This window comes from Eptatretus burgeri, chromosome 3 (genome assembly GCF_056783735.1).
Source record: "Eptatretus burgeri isolate ZD-2024b chromosome 3, Ebu_testis_v1, whole genome shotgun sequence".
NCBI lineage: Eukaryota > Metazoa > Chordata > Myxini > Myxiniformes > Myxinidae > Eptatretus > Eptatretus burgeri.
The window spans coordinates 132,689,394-132,711,418 of NC_140963.1; the positions used below are offsets into that span (position 1 = coordinate 132,689,394).

The 22,025-nt window shown below is 47.5% G+C and overlaps 1 protein-coding gene across 1 annotated transcript in view; it reads left to right on the forward strand.

Moving 5' to 3' along the window:
• Positions 1-6,217, forward strand: part of LOC147031002 (uncharacterized) — a 134,236-nt gene extending 128,019 nt beyond the window's left edge. Inside the window, exon 12 of the transcript XR_015056620.1 lies at positions 3,013-6,217. The gene's annotated coding sequence lies outside the window, so the exon portion shown is untranslated. The remainder of the gene's footprint in view (positions 1-3,012) is intronic.
• Positions 6,218-22,025: the final 15,808 nt, after the last annotated feature.

Consider the following 22,025-nt stretch of genomic DNA (forward strand, 5'->3'; position numbering starts at 1 on the left):
GCGGGCCCGTTCTGTGAGCTTGTGTGGCCTACTACTTCGCGGCTGAGCTGTTGTTGTTCCTAGACGTTTCCACTTCATAATAACAGCATTTATAGTTGACCGGTGCAGCTCTAACAAGGCAGAAATTTGATGAACTGACTTTTTGAAAAGGTGGAAAGGCATGATGGTGCCATGTTAAAAGTCACTGAGCTCTTCAGTGCGGCCCATTCTACTACCAATATTTGTGTAGGGAGATTGCATGGCTGTGAGCTTGATTTTATACATCTGTCCAGCAATGGGTGGAGCGGAAATAGCCGAATCCACTCATTAGAAGGGGGAGTCCACATACTTTTGGCCATGTAGTATATTGTGGATTTTCGCCCATTCATCGTGCGGGCCACTGCCTTCAGCTAAATTGCGGCCGGGTGCGCCCACCGAACGAGCAATCTAGTTGCAGCTTTTCGAATCAACGCTGAAACCCAGCTACGGGTGGTGTTAACCGCACCCTAAACCAGCCAACTCTTCTGTCCACGCGCTGCAGGGTCGATCGCCGAATTATCGATGTACCTAATTATTCGCGCAGACAGAAATGCCGGGGATTTACACCTCAACGGAGCCTGCACGAAAACGAGCCGCTTTAAGCAGCTCGTTCCGTTTGCGATTTCCGAGCGGTTTTATATCGCCAAGCCCCGTCGGACCAGATGTAAGGTTTATCAGCTATTAATCAGCCAGCTATTTCTTCCGAACGCAATTATGGCAGTCAATGGCAGGAAAGGACGCAACGAGCAGGTGACATTTCAACAATGGGGACATTTATTTTCACATGTATGCAATGAATGGGGGGATGGGACATGACACGAGCAAAAACCTACAGCCGATATCTATGTATTACATACATGCACTTACAACAATTCTACTTACAGACAAGGCGCCACAGACTTTCATGCAAAAACCCCAGAAGAGAAAGATAGAACTGGGCTCATAAGCCTTTAATGTTCCTTGGAGCTGGGATGACCGAAGGACCTCCGCGAGGCCATGCAGGTTACCTTTGTCGCCCTTGAGGCGACTTGATGGGTCTTTTTGTCGGCGACCCTCCGTATGTCTCTATTGTCAAAGCGGCAGCTGTTGTAACGGCGGCTTGGTTGGTCCAGGGCCGAGCAGCACGGCCTGGTCGATCGGGCTTGGCTGACGACACTTCAGAGGAGCGAACGGGCCTTGCTCTTTTCGAGTTGATGCTCTTCAAGAGCCCGCTTACTCCTCAGCGTCGCTCGGACAGTTATGTAGCTGGCTGGCGACTTCGCTGCTGACTCCAATGGCCAGCAACGACCAACAACTTGGTGACTTGGCTGGCTCCAATGACGAACGAACTTCACTCCTCCGACCAACAGCAACTTGACTGGACTCACCAACTCGACTGCCTCCACTGACCAACTCTACTCTCGACGTCGAAACGCACCTTTTTATAGCCCGGAGGGGTGAAGCCGCTGTTGGCTTCGCCACCCGAAGGCGGTGCTTGCCCCTTTCACCCTTGAACTTTCACCCCCGACAGGCTCCGCCCCTTTCGTCATTTTGATCCGTTTTGCAAGTCATGCGTGGCCGTGTTTGAAATCACTTTGCTGCTGTCGAGGATGCCATTGTGTTCGTTTGTGGAGATGTTGTTTCTTGGGGATGTTGTTGTTGGTGAAAAGATGGCGGTGCCGTGGAGATGCTGGTGAGGAGATGTCGGCGGTTGTGGCGAAGGTAGTGAGGAGATGTTGGCGGTTGTGGAGAAGGTGGTGAGGAGATGTTGGTGGTTGTGGAGAAGGTGGTGAGGAGATGTTGGCGGTTGTGAAGAAGGTGGTGAGGAGATGTTGGCGGTTGTGAAGAAGGTGGTGAGGAGATGATTGTTTAAAATAAAGATAGGAAAGAATAACACAACCTCAAAATTCACAGCCAGGCACACAAATAATTCCCGTGAAACATCGGTGGGGAAATCTAACCTGGACACACACTTATCGACATAACTGATCTTTGGGGAACCTGAATGGTGATCTGTGAATTTCCACAACCGTAACAATATGTAGAAATATAGTTGCAAATACTTCGCATCATCGCTTCGCTGACGGAAATAATGAAAGGGGGGGGGGATAAAGAGGGGGAGAGAAAGAGAGGGGTGGAGAGTGAGGAGATAGAGCGGCAAAGAGAGAGGATGGAGGGGGAAAGAGAAAGGAGGGTTGAGGGAGAGAGGAGGGTTGGGGGAGTGAGGAGGGAGGGAGAGTAAGGAGGAGTGGGGGAAGGGAAGTTAGCAAGAGGTGAGAGGAAGGGAAGCCAGAAGTGCAGTGTCGTGTTAATTATATGAGACATTCAAACTGTCTCATCAAAATGGTTCTGCATGGAATAACAGTGAAGATGGAAACAAAATAACGTCTGATTTTCTACCGGTCATACTAAAAATACCACCGGGACATGGCCGGAGATAAACACAGTCCAGAAACGAACATTTCCCAGAGACCAACACTGCCCGGCCACGTCCGGAGACCCACTCCGTCCGGGCACCCACTCCGTCCGGGCACGTCCGGAGACAGGAGAGAGACAGAGACAGACAGAGACAGACAGACAGACAGACAGAGATGGGTGGGGGGAGTGAAGTGAGCAGAGAGAAAATAGGTTATGCTTTATGAACAACACACAACACACAACACACAACACACAACACACAACACACACACGTTTATTGGTATTAGTTTTGATTTGATAGATAATGCACCATGCTTTATTCGAGTGTCGATTCTGCCGAAGCAGTTTCTTGACCAGGGGTTACAATCTCAGAACGGTATCGAAGGTAATTGCAAGGGGAAATATTTTTAATTTCCATTTGTGTTCAGAAATTGAATTTGGATCCCAGAAATTATTTTAAAATTCCGATTTTGTTTATAAGTTTATTCAAAAGGGCCGAGTGTCTAAAACCGTGTATTTTACATTTCATCATTATTATCATCATTATTATTATTAAAAAAAAAATCCTGCAAAGCAGCTGATGGAAGTCTATTACAGGACGAACACCTCCCTCGTCTCATGCTGAGTGCTATTTGGTGTACTCACCACACTTGCCAAGTGCGGGGTGAGAAAGTGTGATTGGATATGGGAATCAACTCCATACCTCAACCAGCTGATCTCCAAGTCTTTTCACCCTCTGCCCAAAAGGCCAGCTATTAAAATTATTAGAATCTGGAAGGCCAAGTGTTTGATACTGTGAGTTTTGAACTCAAAATTAATTTTATGCCATTTTATTTTTTTGATGTTAGTCCGTTTGAAATTTTCCTGTTTGTAATAAAGGTATGAGATAGGCCATATGATTAAACAATTTTGTTTGCTAATTTTTCCACTTTTAACTGCATCATCTTAAGTTTGTAACATGGTGAATATTTCTACAGCACATGGTAGTCAAACTCTCCCACTCAACTCAGAAGACAATGTGAATCCAAGTTTCCCAATGTTCCAGATGTCTCACCATACCATGTCTGCCCAAAGAGAGAAGAATTTCGATATGCAAGAGACATCTCTCAAGCTGCACGATCTTAGTGCATCAAACTGACTTAGGTGAATGACTTGACTTGACTTGACTGCATAGGGCTATGGTCGCCCCCTCACAATCTACATTCCAACCCATTTCCTCCACCTGTCTCTGTTGCTCGCCATCCTTTTTTCCATCAACAGAGTAATCCTCACGAATGCTGTCCTGCCATGTCTTTGCTGGTCGTCTACTTTCCCTTCCTCTTGACCATTGCTCTGATGTTGGGAGGCTTGTGTGCCTCGATGACCCTAATAGCTATGCTGGCGAGAGATATTTCTCTCAGCAGGTCCAACCAAGCCAGACAGGTTGAAGGGGAGAGGCCAGACTATGTGTGGTTACACCTGCGATGTCCCTGAGCAAGTGCCTGGGTCTTGAGTGATTAATATTCTTGAAATTGACCTTCACAGGCTTTGACATAAGGAAGGGGTTTGTTAATAAGCTAAAACAATAGTTTAACACAGGCTAAAGGCAAAGGGAAAAAAAATCACAAGTCAGAACTAAAACTCATCAACAGATTCCACTCACTTAATCGGGTGAAAGACTGCAAGTAAATTGGATGTCCATATTCCTGATGGAGCTTTGGGGTGTTCACGATAAGTGGAGAAACATTTCAGGGCTCGGACCAATCCTGGAGGTGTCGCTCCTCCATCGCGGGATACTCGACTGAGAGTGCAGGAATTTGGAATTTCTTCAGGATGCCGGCGATGACTTACTTGCTCTTTCCGAAAGCCACCGTAGGATCTTTATTGTCCACCAAAGACCAGTGCTGGTAGATAGGTCCTCCGCCTTAAGGTTCTTCTGTGGACGGCACACATTCCTTGCCTCCCTCGTCCTGTCTACGAAACACCGGGATGACTGGTTATAGCTGGGCCGAGATTCCAACCCAGGCTTAACAGCTTAGATACAAGTGTGTGAGTAAATGACTCATATTTTTAAAAATTAGTTAGCATTTTTTTTCTGATTCTTTTGTTTTGCTGTTAACCTTTCATGACACGTGTGTCAGCTCACCTTTTTTTGTTCTTCCACCAGTAAATTACTGTTCTGAGCCAATACTGGAACAGTGATTCATTGTACAGCATAAAATAATCCATCTCGAGTAATATTTGATGGCCAGCCATTCCATTAGGATGTTGATGTATTTGCCCAGTTGAACACTCAAACGACATCACATCCTTTGGACGATGTCAAATCACGCAATCAATGCTCAGAGAATGAAGGTCATTTGTTTCAGTCTATTTTGTGTTTGTTCTTGCATTTCTTGGCACTATGGAGTTTTGTCTGAGCAGTCTAAGTTAATGATGTGCAAATGTCTGAGTTGGTGATGGGCTGTTTTTATCAACTGTGTGGTCAAACCACAAACAAGCTAAGAATCAAACCTCCAGTGCTGTCACACTCACTGTTTGTGTGCTGTCACTCCAGTGCTGTCACAAAGAGAGCGGATGGGTTGAGGGAGCAAGGTGGGAGGAATAGAAATAGATGGGGATTGAGATGGGAAGATTGTGTGAGGAGGGAGATCAATAAGGTAGGGGTGGTTGGAGAGTGGAGAGAGTTGGCTGAGGACAGGGGAAGGTGGAGGAGTGTTGTGGTCGAGGCAGGGCAGAAGTGCGGTGCCATCAGACCCCACCACTTACACAGGGAAGAGAAGGAAAATAATATTAATAATAATAAAAGTGAATGGAGATATCTGTAAAATATGGATTTTTCTTTTTTACATTAAATTGTATGAGCAATTTAATGCAAGAATGTTTTAATGATAAAAAAAAGATACTTTAGCATTAATGACTGTCCTCATGAACATTTTCTGGATGAGTAAGCATGAGTAAACATTCTGGATCGCTAGTGCACAAGCACTCGTGATGAAATGTTCGGGTTGCGGTTAGACTTGGGGTTAGCTTTTCAGGGTACGGTTAGGGAGCAGTGTTTGTGGTTTGAACATGACAAATACGGAACTCTTGAGTTGACGTAATCTGCTCCAAATGCTCAGTATGCATGCGCAGAAACCTCAGGAAGGTGAAGAGTTTGGAGTGAACTAAAATGTTTGATGTGTCCAGGATGAGGATTGTTGCTTGGAATTGCTCACCAAGCTTTTGACAGAAGCCGGAAATACTTGGGGAAAAGTACCCGAGAGAAAGGGCTGTGCTTCTGCAAAATGAAAGTCTTGGAGAACTTTCTCAGCTCGCCAAATGGGCAGCTGCTCGTACTACAAGCTCCCGACCACAGGTGGCAGTGGAAGGCCCGAGTGTGTTTCATAAACCCCCGATGAATCGCTACTCGTGAATGGACTGTGTATCTGGATTAGGTTCTTCTGAACAGTTGGGAAGGACATATCTTGTGCTTGTGCATCTTCAGGTTAATACAACGCCAGAGTGTTTGCTTTCAAACACATACCCCCTGACAAAATCTCAACCCTTTCACTGAAATAATTATCTCGGTGAAGAGGTGCTACGTAATTGCATCTACACAGGTTGATATCACTTGCGGGTTATCTTTTTCATCCAGCGTTGGGCAGTAATTGTCATCTTTCTAACCAAACTGTCGTTGTTTTTTTTTTCTATATAAAGACAAGGCTCTTGGAAGAGCATGGTGACAAAGTATACAAGGCACTGATGATAGTGGGGCAGTAGGACAACATGCAGATACAACAAGGGGATAAATAAATAGTATGAGGAGAGAGAAGAGAGAAGAAAACAGAGTAACCTGCAAATAGATAAAGGTTTGGGGGGGGGGGGGAGTGGAGATGAGGGGTTAATGAGGATAGAAAAATCACAGGTATAGGGATTGGGAATGACCTAAAATGGTGGTGGACTGCCAACTTGAAGACTTGTAGGGAAAAATGGGATTGGAACAGACTAAGGAGGGAGGTTCCACAAGTGGGACAAAAGAGGTGCAGTGATACCTCATTTAACGCTGCCCCGTAGAATGCTGATTCGTTATAAATATCTTTGTCATGGAGAAGACATTTACTTGAAAAATAAATAAATCCATAAAATCCATAACATGCAGTGCTCAATGAGTAAATGTACCCGCCACAATTGTGTGTAATGTATGCAACATGCTCTGAGCCAATTAATGCTGTTTACACCGCCTTTTTTTTGCAGCAGGATGAAGTCTCCCACCACCCTGTGTCTCACCGCTGACATTTTGGAGGCGAAGGAGCAGAGTAGGAGCGATGGCAATTAATATTTTTCATTGATGTTTGTACATATTCTATGTGTTAATATTTGCTAATGTTATTATAATTAAAAAGTATTCTCTTTATTGATAAAATAATATGCTTGCAAATCTGTATTATTATCAGCACTATGACTGATACTCCAATCAAGCCCTTAGATACCGTTCATGCGTAAGAAATAATGTTGTCGGGAACACATCTCCATATAAACAATGGTATAATGACCCATTTCAGCGTCGTCTTCTGCAGGAACACATCCTGAGCGCAAAGCGAGGTGTGCGTGTACAGTATAAAGGAGTGAAGATTGGCAGTGAGTCGAAATTTTCAGTTTCCCAAGAGATTTTGGGAGTTTTGCCAAGATATATGATCTGCCCAGGAGATGTTGCATCTTATGATGAGGCTGAGAAGTTGTACAGAGTGAACTTCTTGAAGTGGTTGATCAAGGAAATAAACACGAAATCGTTTGATGAATTTTCTGTAGAGACACGGTGAGAATCCAAGATTTGTTTGGATTGAAAGACATGTTCCAAGTTTGAGGCCAGCAGCAGCAGCAGCAGCTTCCCTATCTCCTGAGCTTGAAAGGATCACATTCTGGTCTTACACTTGGAACATGTCTTAGTGTATATGTGGTTAGTGGAATATGGAAATGTATATTATAATGTGGAGTCATCTGTGAATTGGAAGAGGTTTTTTTTTTTTTTTTTACAGCATCAGCAAGGTCATTAATAGATATAAGGAACACGACTGGGCCCAACATGCTGCCTCGGGACACTTTTGTCTCTAATGGGAGAGTAGATGAGAGGATTCCATTGAAAGTTATGCTCTGACTGTGCAAATGGAGAAAATCAGAAAGATAGGTGGAAGGTGCACTTGTATGACACTTGCAGAAGACTTTGCAAGCAGAGTGTGCCAGATTGTGTCAAATGCCAGAGATAGGTACCGAGAAACAGCTCTGACCTCTTGCTTGAGATTTATGACTTCCATCCATTGTTGGGAGAGAAGCAGAAACATATCTGAAGTTGAGTGGTTGGGACAGAATCCAAACTGATGGTCAGAGATCGGGCCATTTGAGAAAAGGAGGGACATTCAGTGGGGAGCAAAAGTACAATTACAGGAGGAAATTTATTAATTGAGACATGATTAAATAATTAAATAATTGTGATATTAAACAAAAAGTACTTTCGGGGGATTTCCATGGACTTCTGTTGAGGATATAACAACACTTATTATAATAGGAAAAAAAATAATCAAATCTGTCCATGTACAATCAGTTATCAGTGTGGACCCCCCTTTTGTCTTGAGAACTATCTCAACTCCATTTGAGGATGGATTTAATTAGTTTATGGATTATGTTTGAGTCAATCCTTTTCCCAACAGTGTTGTAAGGCACTCCAGAGCATCGTCAGACTGCTCACATAAATTTTTATCTTTTTCTCAAATGTATTCACCCTTCATTTATTTTTCTGTAAAGACGAAGTGTCAGTCAACAATTCTTACTATAATTCATGGACGTGTCTGTGTGTCTGTGTCATGCTGCTCCTCCAACAGTTCTGGTATGATTCCATCCAGACTTGTTACATCAGCATGACCCCAATTCATGTATAGGGGTGTTTTTAACTTTGCCAGTGGTCTTGAGGAGGGGGGGGATGCAAATTCTCGATGTAAATGTGTATCGTGTAGCACCGCCTCCAGGTGGGAGAGGGTATTACAAGTCTCCACCTGCAGCACAATATTCCTGCCCCCACGCTCTCCAGTGTCGTAAGGTGTTTTGAATCATAAGCAGTAGGAATGTTTTTGCTTCATGCACGTAACCCAGGTTATTTTTTTTTGCCGATACAGAGCTGTCAGTTGTTTATCCACTGCCCAAATAAGGGTTTGCATCAGAGGAATGTGTTGCATGCTTGGAACAAGATCGCCAGTAACTATAATAAATTAGAGAATATGGATATATTGTTGCGGAAATCGGCCCTTAGTGGGTTATTAAATATATGATGAGCCTAGATTCACCCTTAAGTGCATGTTTAGCCAGGTTGTTTGGTACTCAGACGTTACATGTGTGTCGGGAGGTGTAGCAGACTGTCCAGTGTTCATACAGTGGTGGTGTACCAAGAGGCGTGTTCTTCTTCTTCCTTCCCCCCTCCAAACCAGCCCCTGCCCAGCGCTCTGACAGTCAGTCAACGAGACGTGCTGGCAACCCATTGGCGGAGAGCCGCTGCAGTCTCAAGCGATGGACCAATCACGGGTCCCCGGAGGCGGTCCGAAAGGCCCGCCCCAAAAGGCAAAAGGAACTGGCTGCTTTGTGAGTCTGGGATCTGTTTTCGTGAGAAGAGCGAGCCCCAATAAGGCAAGGGAGAAACTGCTAGTGTGGAGTCTGCGATCGGCTTTGTGAGAAAGGCCCGCCCCAAAAGGAACTGGCTGCTTTGTCGGTCTGGGAACGGCTTGTGTGAGTCAGCGATCGGCTTTGTGAAGAGTGGTTTGGCCGGCTGTTCCTCCTCGGTTATGGATCCAGCCTGAGGTCATCCACAGGTTGATCCTGATTCCAGTAACGGAGCCTCTGACTGTCCTTACTCACTGAACGGCTTGACACGTCTTGTGATCCCATCGATCCGCCTGTGGAGCCAACACCCCAATTTGGCCTCGTCTGGTGAACAGGCCAGGCCTGGATTTGTATTCTGGACCTTGTGAGAAACCAGCTGGAACACACCATAGATCGTTCGCTCTTGTGCCGTCGACCTTACGGGGGCTGGACGCGCCGCGGCATGCGAGAGCGGTGCCGGGAAAAGGAGTACGAGCGCCATCTTGCCATGCTTGAGCTTGGGCGCTCGAATCCGTTGACATCGGCTTCTCACGAGCTGCATTCGTGTATTTTTCGGTCTATTTCCCCAACTGGTAAAGCCCAGGTGTACTTTGGTATCGCGAGCCGAGGCGCGTGACCCGAGACCTGTGCCGAACTAGCTGGCGTTATAACCCCAGAGACGGCGGTGCTGTTAAGTGACGCTGAATCTTCAACATTTGGCTGTCAAGAGTAGGGTGCAAATCCCGCCACCGTCGAATCTATAACAATATATCTTCAGTATTATGACAAATTTGTGTTTGAAATACCTGGTATTGATTTGAGAAAGCTTTGCATTGATTTAAGTGGACTCGTACTTTTGCACTCCACTGCATGTCGGCTCTGATGATTAATTCGATGACTGAGCAGGACATCTCAAAAAGTTATTGACAGATTCAGACGAAACTTGGTGGAGAGGTTGGGTGTGTGATCGGGGCGAATAATTGATTAGATTTTGTTGAAGGCCCGGATCCTAATCCAGATGCAAGAATTTTTTTAAGTGATTCTTCACCATTGAGAGAGAGGGGAAGAAACTATATATAGCACGATGTCTCAAAAACAGTTATGCACAGATTTGAACGAAACTTGGTGGATGAGTTGGATAGGTGACAACAACAAGTTGATTAGATTTTGATTAAGGAACGGATGCAAATCCGGTCCATCAGTGGGATACAAAACGTAAACTGTACAGGCTGGAGGAGGTGTGCGCTCTTCCGAGTGCCATTCTAGTTGTGTATTGAAATGATGGTGGCTGTCTTCCAAGTAGACAAGAGGTGGCAAAAGGTGAATGATAGGCTGAAGAGAGCAGAGAGAGGATAAACGAGATCAACAGAGCAGGATTTGAGAACGGAGGCCTTGATACAAATCTGAGCCCATCACCAATACATCACCAAACCAATTTCCTCACATGTGGCAATTCCAATTGTCACCATGCAAATTAGATGGGTGTTGGTACCTCTCTCATGAGCAAGTGACTTCTGTGACTCGTTGGTGTAGTGTTGTGATAGAGATGCTTAGCAGGCAGACACAAGCAGGGGAACAGTCGAGCCGGGCTGTGTTGCACAAGCGCGAGCGCGGGCGTACTTTGCCCGCAGCTCTCCTTTATTACGTACTCAGTACACTCACAAGCCGGGCGACTACGGCATCACTACGACGCCTCAGGCGGCGCGCACTCCTTATATTCCTGGCAGACACGATGCTCACGACGACCACTCCTCCCATCATCATGCCCCGCCCTGCATGCCTGCAGGCTATACCACACTCCTCCCTCCTAAAACTATGATTATTAAATGATCACCATCATAATAAGCATAAACAGCACGAAGTACTACGGTATAACAGTAGACAAGGTACAAAAAAGAAAACAGCGAAGTATAAAAGCACATCACATCATACAACGTGTGAAGCGAGCTACTGGAGAAGCACAGCAGCACTACACAGCGAAAACGCCCCCAGGCGGCTCATGCTTACATGGCCCTCGGCGAGGTCGTGGCGACCTCCCGAGCAAACCTCCCCCGGCACCATCAAACGCCTCCGGCCCACAAGGCGGCACATCTCCCCCAGGCAGACCTGAAGCAGATAAACATTCCGAGGCCGGAAGCCCGCTGTCTGGAAGCCGTGGCGCCAGCGCCAGACTCGATTGACCTTGGCTGGGGGCGCTGAACAGCGCCGCTGGCTGGATGCAACCAATGCTCCACAACAACCCACGCACCACAATCAGCTGAGATTCTAACGCCCGTTTAAACGGCCTCGAGCGAACCCAGTGAGCTGCGCCCCCGGCGCCAGGCACGTCTGACCTTGCCGCAACCAGAGGTGGGGGTAACGCTGACCAGCGCACCAGTCCTGGCTCCGAGTCGATCTCCAAGACCCACACGGCAGTTAGACGGTAGCAACTCCAATCAAACCACACTTCAACCATAGGCTCGTCATAAATCAATAGGAATAACATTGGAACCATTGCAAACTCATTTTCCCGTACAGCGCGTTCTTTCTGCAAAATCCCTGCACGTGACAAAGCAACTACCCGCGGCCCGGGGCAATGGAAGGCCAACCAAACCTTTTTATTCGCCACCACCGCTCCCAAAGCCACCACATCACATTGACCATACTGCAAAACCCATCGATTGATCTCCGCCAAACCCACTCTCACACAGGAACTGTTGGCATTTATTTCAACAACGTTAAACCGCATCACTCGAACAATGAAAAACAAATATGCAATGAACAGCAACCCATAACCCACATCACGAGTCCGTCTCTTGGTTGTTGACTCGATGTTGTGACTCGCGACTTCCTTTAACGCCACGGGCTCACCGCAACCCGTTGAAGCTGCCCGAACAACACAGGCGCACCTCGCACCATGAACGCAGCCGACGCGCGAGAGCTCATCGCGAGAGCTGGCACGGCTCCTGCTGCTTCCGCACCGCACACCACCGTTGCAGGCAGCAACGAACGGCCGCTCCCGTTGCATCGATGCAGCTCCCGCCGCCAGAACCTTGCCCTCGGGTCTCGACGAAAACATCGAAGGGAGCACCGGCACACCTGGAGGTACGAACTGGAGATCCAGCCCGCGGTGCGCCAGCCAGTCCCGACCCAAAAGGGCGGGCCCCTCCCCTCGCACCACGAACCTCGGAAGCGCAACCCGCTGGCCCCGCTGGGCAATCACGACGTGCGCCCCGCCAACCGCCGGCAGTGCCTCACCGGCATACGTGTGCGATGCGAGGGCAGCACGAGTGGACTCAACTCGACACCCGATCAGTGCCCCGATCACTTCGACATTCACTGGCATCGGTCCTGTCACCGTAGGACCAACTGAAACCAGGCTCAACATGGGCAGCATCAGTGCCCCGGTCACCTCAACCTCCCCTGCCACTGATCTTGTCATCTCCGGATCAATTGGAAGCAGGTCTAACACCGGCAGCATCTCCCGCTCCGGGTCGCTGGAATCTCCGTGCCCAGGCCGCCAAACTCGACCCGGGGCGTTACTGTGCACGCCATGCACCGAACACCATGCCGGCAGTAGGTCTTGACCCGGGACGGAAGGACCGCTTCGCACACTGCCATCTATGACTGTAATGATGGGCGATGACTCTCGGCACACACACCGTAGACGTCCTCGAGTGCTCAGACCGCCGTCCACGTGATCGTATCGCAAAAGCCGTCCACGACCCGCGCCGCAGACCGTGCGCGCGGCAGTGGGCGCCTGGCACATCGCGCTGACCTCCGGACCACCTGCTGCGCACCGACCATCGAGACCCCGGACATTCTTCAGAGCTTGCGCGACGTCCAACGCCGCGTTCGAGCCGAACTGCGTATCTTCGTTCTTTAGCCGTGGCTTTGCAGAAATCATTCCCCCGATTTGTCGTGCCTCAATAAAACGAACACTGAGCGCGGCCGTTGCCCCCTCGACGTGGCCGAAGTCGACTCCGACGAAGGCGGGCACGCGTCCGCGTGCCGTGCCCCGACTCCCTGTCATGCCTGAGCCGGCCGCGCCGGCGAGCCTCCTGGCTCTGGAGCCTATGCGCGCGGCGAGCGAACCTGCGACACGCTCTCCGCGATGCGCACTCCTCCGGAACCTCGAACCGCGCGAGGTGCGCTGAGTTACTCGCTGCCACTCCGAACCCAGCCACCACCCTGCACACGCCGATCCGAAGATCCTCGTCAGCCAACTGTAGTGTTGTGATAGAGATGCTTAGCAGGCAGACACGAGCGGGGGAACAGTCGAGCCGGGCTGTGTTGCACAAGCGCGAGCGCGGGCGTACTTTGCCCGCAGCTCTCCTTTATTACGTACTCAGTACACTCACCAGCCGGGCGACTACGGCATCACTACGATGCCTCAGGCGGCGCGCACTCCTTATATTCCTGGCAGACACGATGCTCACGACGACCACTCCTCCCATCATCATGCCCCGCCCTGCATGCCCGCAGGCTATACCAGAGTTGGGACTAACTCAATCTGTGAACTTTCTGACCCGGATTTCTCCCAATGGAAAATCCTCCCTTCTGAACTTAGTGATGACTATCTTTCCCGCATGGCTTGTGAAAGTCAACATCTCTCTGGCTTTTCTCAGAGAGCTGCCTCAATGCCGGCGAGTCTGGTATTTCATTCAATCAGATTGGCAAAGAACTGCATGCAGCTATCTCTCTTCAGGACTGGTCTCCCATATCTACCGCCCTGATATTAACTCGATCTGGGAATTCTTCCATAGAAACCCTCTCTCTCTCTCTCTCTCTCTCTCTCTCTCTCTCTCTCTCTCTCTCTCTCTCTCTCTCTCTCTCTCTCTCTCTCTCTCTCTCCCTCTCTCTCTCGATCTCTCGATCTCTCGATCTCTCGATCTCTGTGTGTCTCTGTGTGCCCCTCTGTGTCCCTCTGTGTGTCTCTGTGTCTCTCTGTGTCTCTCTGTGTCTCTCTGTGTCTCTCTGTGTCTCTCTGTGTCTCTCTGTGTCTCTCTGTGTCTCTCTGTGTCTCTCTGTGTCTCTCTGTGGCTCTCTGTGTCTCTCTGTGTCTCTCTGTCTCTCTCTGTCTCTCTCTCTCTCTCTCTCTCTCTCTCTCTCTCTCTCTCTCTCTCTCTCTTTCTCTCTCTCTCTCTGTCTCTTTCTCTCTCTTTCTCTCTCTTTCTCTCTTTCTCTCTTTCTCTCTTTCTCAGTCTCTCTCTCACTCTCTCACTCTCTCTCTCTCTCTCTCTCTCTCTCTGTCTCTCTCTCTCTCTCTCTCTCTCTCTCTCGCACAGTTTCATCCCATGTTGTCTTCAATTATCCTACCCTTCTTCCTACCCGTGGTACACTGAAACAACTTGCCTTCTCTTCCTGGAAGGCTAATCCAACCGAAGGCAATCTGTGCATTCCAAAAAGTCAACAACAAGTGTGTGTCCACTCTCAGGAGAGCCAGAAAACAACATCATTGTAACCTCAAGAATGAACTTTCAAACTTGTCTCCCTGCTCTAAAATCTGGTGGCACCTTGTTAAGTCTGCCTCTGGTGTGTGCTTCCCTTCCTTCTCTTCAAATGGCACCACATCCGACTCTGCTTATGAGAAGGCTGAATGCCTCAATTCTGTGTTTACTTCCAAATCCTGTGTCCCCAACCCCTCACTCCTGGTATCCACCCTTCCTAATTGTGCGCAACTGCTCCTGGACTCTGTCTTTTGCACCTGAGAAGGAGGGAAAGGTTCTTTCAAGCCTCAACTCTGACTCTGCAACTGGACTGGATGACATCAGCTCACATGTCCTAAAAACCTGCTCTGCTGTTCTTGTACATCCTCTCTCTGCCATTTTCACCCTAGATCATCTTCCATCTGCTTGGAAATCCACCAACATCACTGCATTACTTAAAAAAGGTGTAAAAACTGATCCCCTGAACTACAGACCTCTCACGTTACTTGCAATCATCAGCAAGATCATGGAATCCATCATCACAGTTTACATGAAATCCTTCCTCTTCTCCAACAACCTCATCTCAGATAACCAATTTGGTGTCAGACCAGGTCACTCCACCATTGACCTGCTGCTTCGACTCACCCAACAATGGATGGAGGCCCTCAATGTCAGACATGACATCAGGCATGTCTCTCTGGACATATCTTGTGCTTTTTATACAGTCTGGAATCCTCACTACCATCACCACCATCTCACCACCATCTCAAGTAATCCCCCATCCAAAATCATGATCTTTTCTCCACCCATGAAACAACCCCCCCCCCCCCACCCCCGACTCCTCCCCAAAATTTTGCTTATGCATCCATATTGTCCACCCTTTTCGTTCTTCATTACCCCTCATCGTTACCAGCATCCCTTGTTTGTCCGTCTCTGTCGACTTTCTCCCTCTGCCCTGCTTTTGGTGTTTTCCCCTTTCTCCTGCTGTTGCCTTTGCTATGTTTTGTCCTGATTTGTTCTATGTCATTGCTTTTCCATGAGCTGAGAGTATGTATTGAAGAAAAAAAGTTGAGATGTGCCAAGGAAAGGCTTTGCATGATGAAGGCTGCCCAGTCGACTTTGGCTTCGTAGGCCAGCTTAGATATATTTTGTCAATTGGTTTGTCCAAGAAAGATAATTGCTGATTATGAGTCCCAAAAGTTTGAGTGACTGAACTTATTTGTATTCAAACCTGAAGGCTGCTTTTCTCTATTGCAAACTAATTTCTCATTCTGGTCGATTCTTCTTTAAAATAAAAAATCTTCTCTCTTGTCCTACTCCTTAATTTTCTTCCATCTACTTGTGTTATATTTTATATCAGATGTGAATAAACACTATTGCAACAATTTCTTCGTCATCGTCATGTACTACTATGCCCTATGGTGCTGCCAAAGCTACAACCTGGGCTACATTCCTGATCAGATCACCACTCCGACTCAGGAAGTCAGGGCAGAAAATTTTCAAACTTGCTCATGATGCCGGCGATAACTCACCTCCTCCTCACAAATGACACCGTGGAATCTTTCACATCCACCAACTAATGCCGGCAGATGGGACGCCAAATTTAACATCCAACCGAGGGACAGCACACACATCGATGAAACATACTTCGTGTAAAACACCAGGATGACAGTTTAGAGTTGTCCCGAGATTAAACCCAAGGCTAGACAGTGTAGAGGCAAGTGTGCACACCTCCAGGCGAGGGTTTGGCAACCAAAATATTGTTCTGGCAATCGTGTTGGCCAATCGGGCCAAATGCACCGAGTTGGATCGAGGGCCTAATTGCTCCTTTACCGAGCTCAATTTGTGGAGTCCGAGGTCGAGCGAACGAAACACAGGATTCCTCCTCCTGTTGAGCCACTCAAAATGGTGACTTGGAGCAGTTCATCGTGCTCGATTAAGGCCCTGTCACACCTTGACGTTTTAGCCAGCGTATGGCAAGGTCTTAAAATGTATGTAAAACGCTGGCGTACGCTGAACTATTGATGTTTTTTTTTAAGTTTTGGGCGTATAATAACGTGTTGGACGTATGCATAACATATTAATGACGTACACAGAATGTTTTAATCACATATAGAGAACTTATACCAATGAATGCTGAGCGTGTTGTCGGCGTTCACAACCTATGCCCAACGATAGTCTAACTTATGCATAGCGCGGCAGCGTATCACCGACGATCACGTGTCGTAGGCTATTCATAGGCTGCGGCTCGACGATTCAAATCACAACCGCACTAGACATCGAAGTGTGAAGCCGCTGTCACACCTTGACGTTTTAGCCAGCGTATGCCGACGTATGAAAAATTTGCCGAACCAAGCTGGCACACGTCGAATACGTTATGGGTAAGTTTTGTATACGTTAAGAGCACGCTGGCATACGTCGTAGTTTTCTGGCATACATCGTAGTACGTCGAGAATTTTTCAGCATGTTGAAAATTTCTCGACGTACTCGACGTATGACACACGTTCCGCATACGCTGGCATAAGTTGTAGGCACGCTACGCGATCGTTGACACACGTTACATGTACGTTACTCACAAGTCGAAACACGTCGAGGTAATGGTTAGCGTCAGTGTTCCAGACTCCCTGGTTTTTGTTTTTATTTTTTTTCTTCGGTATGACGGTGATATTGACACTTCGATTTCTAGTGCGGTTATGATTTAAATCGTTGAGTGGCAGCCCATTAATTATATTATATCATAACCGCACTAGAAATCGAAGTGTTAACATCACCCTCATACCGAAGAAAAAAAAACAAAAAAAAGGCAGGGAGTCTGGAACACTGACGCTAACCATGACCTTGACGTGTTTCGACTTATGAGTAACGTGTGTCGACGTGTGTCAACGATCGCGTAACGTGCCTACAACACGTTACTCATAAGTTAGAAATAAGTTTCGGGTACGCCAAACATTACCTCAACGTGTTTCGACTTATGAGTAACTTACAAGTAACGTGTGTCAACGATCGCGTAACGTGCCTACAACTTATGGCCAGCATTATGTGGAACATGTGAGTCATACGCTGGCATATGTCTAAAAATTTCAAGCATGGAAAATTTGTCTAACACCTCGGCGTACAAAGACGTATGCCAGCATGCTCTTAACGTATACAAACTTACCCATAACGTATTCGACGTGTGCCAGCGTTTTAGCCAAATTTTGCATACGTCAGGCATACGCTGGCTAAATCGTCAAGGTGTGACAGGGCCTTTAGAGAGGGGATTAAACTGGAATGCAAAACGTCCCACCAAATCTGTCCTTTATAGTGTTGCGGAGCCGGGTATCGGCTGCGAGCACGACCGCAAGGTGGAGCAGTAGGGTCGACTCTACCGAACACCCGGAATCTAGATCGTACCTTTCGGAAAACTCCGAGGGTACGGGTCCCTTACCGGACCGTGAATCGTCAATAATTCCACCACGTGGTACAGGGTTATTTGCCAATCTTCAAAATACCTAGAGATCCATGTGGCGAGCGACCGAGAATTCACACCCTTCAGAGCACTCGTCGAGTCGAGCCGTGCGCAACCCGAGCGGATGGTTGCCGAAGTCCCGTCGGTCCAACTGTACATTTACAGCGGCAACAGCCTTTGTCATTCACCAACACGCGCCATGCTAAGCCAATGGAAGAAACACAGAAACGAGCTGATACATTTAACAAATGGGGTATTTATTCGCAGTAATCGGGGAAGCGAGGGAAGCACGTAAGGGCAGAGTTATCATGATTAATAGAGAATGCAAATTTACACACAAGAACTTAAACAATTCCTACTTAAAGACGGGCCCACAGACAGACGCACACCGAAAAGAAACGGACCCAAAATGGTCTTTATTATCCCTTCAGCTCGGAGGGAAGTCGAGATGAGGGACGAGAAAGTGGCTGGCTACTTGGCCGCGAGCGCGTGGCTCGACGTCCACACCTTCCCGGAGCACCAGTCAGCAAGAACGGACCAAGGGCAGCCGACGCAAACCACGCCGGTGACGAGATGAGCCGGGAACCAGAGCACGCCAGCGACGAGATGAGCCGGGAACCAGAACACGCGCTGGTGAAGACGGGGAGCAGATTCTTTCCTACCCGCTCGAGCAGATCCACCCGATTATTTTCTCTCCCTTCATTTTGTCGCTCTCGGGCGTGGTCCGCTCATTGTGGCCCGCTCATTGGGTGGGACACGACGCATTCCCTTATTTGGCGCGCAGCCAAGCGAACCGGTTCATGACCATATTTGGGAATGGAATTCCATCCCCGAACGAATTCCGAACACACCCGCATACCAGCGAGCATGCGGAGAATGCTGGGAGCAGAGGGTTGTGCTGTGAGAGCGAAGATGGCGTTGTTGTTGTAGATGTAAAAATCCTAACTGTCAAAATAACTCCGCAGCGCATGAACGTTTAATTACCCATTAGACAGGTAGGGAGCCCTAACTATAAACACATACTTACCGATATAACTGTTCTATTGGGACTCTCAATGTTGAGTGCTCATGGCTTCCAGATTCGAAACAATAGGATTTATAATCCAAACAGTTTATTGACCATGCTAACTAGAAAAACCCAAACGAGACCGGGGTCATTCAGGTGTGTATTCATGACAAAAGAGAAAGCAAGAACAGGGAACACCAAAACATTTTATACAAATTTATTTACAATTATGAAAGTCAACATCTCTCTGGCTATTATCGGCAAATGCAAATGCAGTATGCACTCCGGGTTTTGGCGAGATGAAAGAACCTTAACAACAACACCACCACCAACAACAAAACCTTAATGGCCCACACCACAGGAGAAAGACCAGAAGAGGTGACAAAACTGAAAAAAAAATCATGGAAAAAAAAAAAAAACATGGCTGGCCTGATGTCCGCCAAATGAGCAGGTGTTTCTCGTTAAATAAACATGGGAGGGAAGATGAGAGGTTAATAATAAATAAACAGACATACCTGGCACTCAAAAGACAAACAAATAAGGGAGCCCGCATACTTAATACAGGAATAAATGAAGTAACTAACTCCTCCTCTAATGGCACCAGTATACTGACTTTCACAACAGAGACATGAAACAGGAGAGGGCTTGAATGACCACTGCTTGAGCCGATCTCCACTCCGATGTCCTGCTCGCGCGACACTTCGTCCTACACTGCAGGTTGGGTTGAGAACTGATGGCCCAAGATAAAGGACGTGATCCGGCACAGCGTCAGGACATCCTTGCTGCTTATAAATATGACATGAGCAAAATTCACTTCAGTGTTGGGTCATTTGGTTTTAACCTTCGTTTAAAATTAGTGAAATTAAACATTTTGAAAATTTCCAATTGTTCTCACTCAGATTTCAACATCAACATAATACATTTATTTTTAAGTTGTCTCTACCTTTTTATACAAGATGATTTGTAATATCGGATACCACCGGGGGACACTATACGATACACATTTTAAATACAGAGAATTGGGAGTCTTCCCCCCACCATGATCCCCCTCACCCGATATGCTGCCCCGACAGAAACCATACTGCTTGTACCTGATATATTTCCAACCCTGTGGGCCAATCTGCCAGAAATTTGCTGTGCTGCATTACTTTCACACATCGAAGGTCAATGTCACAAGAAAAATCAGTTTTATTTATCATGCTTGCAAATACAATCCATCAAAAGTGTGTGTGTGTGTGTGTGTGTGTGTGTGTGTGTGTGTGTGTGTGTGTGTGTTTGGGGGGGGGAGAAAGCGAGAGGAGGCAGTTGGCGGGGGAAGGGGAGGCAGAGAGGAGAGATGGGGGGCAGGTGGGGTGAGTGACACCTCACCAAACGTTGCTATTCACTGCGGGAGGGAGGGTGCATGAGAGACACACACACACACACACACACACACACACACACACACACACACACACACACACACACACACACACACACACACACACACACACACACACACACACACACACACACGCGCGCACGGTGGATACTTTGAGCCCACATTGGGAGGACTCCATTCTACATTCTGAAACCCCATATGTAGACACACACACACACACACACACGTGGACACACACACGGACACACACACACACGGACACACATGTGGACACACACACACACACACACACACACACACACACACACACACACACACACACACACACACACACACACACACACACACGCGCACGGTGGATACTTTGAGCCCACATTGGGAGGACTCCATTCTACATTCTGAAACCCCATATGTAGACACACACACACACGTGGACACACACACGGACACACACACACGGACACACATGTGGACACACAAACACACGCACGCCCACGACGGTGGATACTTTAAGACCTGGGAGGGATCCGTTCCACCTTCTGAAACCCCCACATGGAGATAAAAACACACACATACACACACACAAACGATACTTTGAGCCCACATTGGGAGGACTCCATTCCACATTCTGAAACCCCATTTGTGGACACACACACACACACACACACACACACACACACACACACACACACACACACACACACACACACACACACACACACACACACGTGGACACACACACAATGTGGACACACAAACACACACACACACACACACACGTGGACACACACACAATGTGGACACACAAACACACACACACACACACACACACACACACACACACACACACACACACACACACACACACACGTAGACACACACGCCCACGACGGTGGATACTTTAAGACCTGGGAGGGATCCGTTCCACCTTCTGAAACCTGCAAACACAAAAACACTTCAGCTTGGTCCTGCTGTAAAAAAAACAAAAAAACAATAGCCTCTTCACTTGCAGCAACAACAACAAAAAAATTATCTTTGCTTGCAAAAACTACCGACTCTTAATACATTGGCGGAACTATAATAGTATATCTATCTATAATTCCAGCAATCTCTGTGTGTCTGTCTGTGACTGCTGTTTCTCGACAACCACTGGTCCGATCTAATTGAAACTTGCCAGGTATATTGCTGGAGCCCTGTGGATGTGCCTTTTCAAGGTTTGATATTAATCGGACAAGTGGTTCCTGAGTTATGACCATTTATTTACCAAACCAATGAAAGGACACGTTGCTGCGTAGGCGTGGCCGATGGGGAAAGGGCGCCATTTAGTTACCAATGACAGGACACGTTGCTTCGTAGGCGTGGCCATTGGGGAAGAGATCATGAGCATTTATAGATTATCACAATGCCCCAATCCAGTCGTCGTTTACGAGAGCGAAGGAACGGCCTGTGTAGTTGTTTGAAAAGTTTTTTTTTTTGCACGTACAGCCACGCGAGAGTGAAGGAACGGCATGTGTAGTTGTTTCTGGCATGCGGTTTGAAATGTTTTTTTATTTTTTATTTTTTTGCACGTATGGCCACACACGTTCGGGCACGCGAGAGCGAAGGAACGGCCCATGTGGTTGTTGCTTCTGGCACGCGGTTTGAAAGTGTTTTTTTTTTTTTTTTTTTTTGCACGTAGGCCACGCACGTTCGGGCATGCGAGAGCGAAGGAACGGCCTGTGTGGTTGTTGTTTCTGGCACGCGGTTTGAAAGTTTTTATTTTTATTTTTTTGCACGTACGGC